We start from the raw sequence: 1103 nt of genomic DNA, 5'->3' as shown, positions 1-1103 counted from the left end.
ACATTTTCGAAAGAAAAAAATCTGTTCTCATCAGTTTAATATCTGATATGTCCCCTACCCGGGGACTGCATATTAAATTGATTTTTGGATCAGGGAGCTGGAGCCGGGGCTTGCTCCGTCCACTCCATGCATCGGCCTGGTATTGCAGTGTCTCCAGGAACGGTGCGCTTTTCCCATTTTTGTGTCTAATAGCAGAGCTGGTGACGTCGGGTTCAAAGCCGTGCTTCCCGTTTCTTGAGGTCTCCCCACCCGGCACGCCCATCTGAGGTCTTGGAGTCTTCTGATAATGAGGTGGGGTAAAAACTCTGGGCTAATAAATAGAATACAAGAACGCTCAAACGACGTGATGTTACACACTCCTGTGCAGCGGGTGGCGCCATGCTGCCTTCAGGACTTCACAACAGTAGGGTTTATGGACTTAACCTTCTTCAATCTAACTAACTGTGTGGGCTTTTTTGAATCTTGGGGGAGGCAAAAACACAAGCTTCTGGATGGGGTTTGTCTGCACTCACTTTTTGCTCAGGATTATATACCTCTCACAGTCCATCTTTATAATCCATATGTGGAGGATGGTGAAGTGAGGACCTTTCTGGAGAGACATTGTGAGGCTGTGAAAGGAGGTGAGCGTGTGAGGGATCGGTTCGGGATTTGGACGGGGAAGAGACGTTTCTTTGTGAAGCTCCGTGTAGACCCATCAGTCCCTGGGAGCCTAGTTCATCCGCCTGGGTCCTTTTCTATTGGACCGAACAGGGGTTTCTTGTATTACCCAGGACAACCCATGTATTGTAGGAGATGTGGAGGATAAGGACACATTAAAGCGGACTGTGAAGGGCAGCGGTGTCGATTTTGTGGGGTGGCAGATCACGTGGCTTCAGCCTGCCCAGCACCAAAGCTTTGTAGCCTTTGCGGCAAAGAGGATCATCTGTACCGTACCTGTCCATCAAGAAGTAAGACCTATGCAAATGTGTTAAAGGAAGGAGAAGATCTACAAGTAGACCTGGATGCCATTCTCAGCAGCCTGCCAGCAGAGGTGGAAGGACAACTTGGACGAGCAACAGGTGCAAACAATCAGGAAAGTAAGAGTGAATCAGGTCAGAGGTATG

General features: G+C 48.9%; 1 pseudogene; it reads left to right on the top strand.

The window, feature by feature from the left end:
* LOC141347268 (U2 spliceosomal RNA) lies at positions 1-173 on the top strand (annotated as a pseudogene).
* The last annotated feature ends 930 nt before the right edge of the window (positions 174-1103 follow it).

Source organism: Garra rufa, chromosome 1 (genome assembly GCF_049309525.1).
Source record: "Garra rufa chromosome 1, GarRuf1.0, whole genome shotgun sequence".
Classification (NCBI taxonomy): domain Eukaryota; kingdom Metazoa; phylum Chordata; class Actinopteri; order Cypriniformes; family Cyprinidae; genus Garra; species Garra rufa.
Note: the sequence above shows the minus strand (reverse complement) of the source record. Positions and strands in the feature narration are given on the sequence as shown.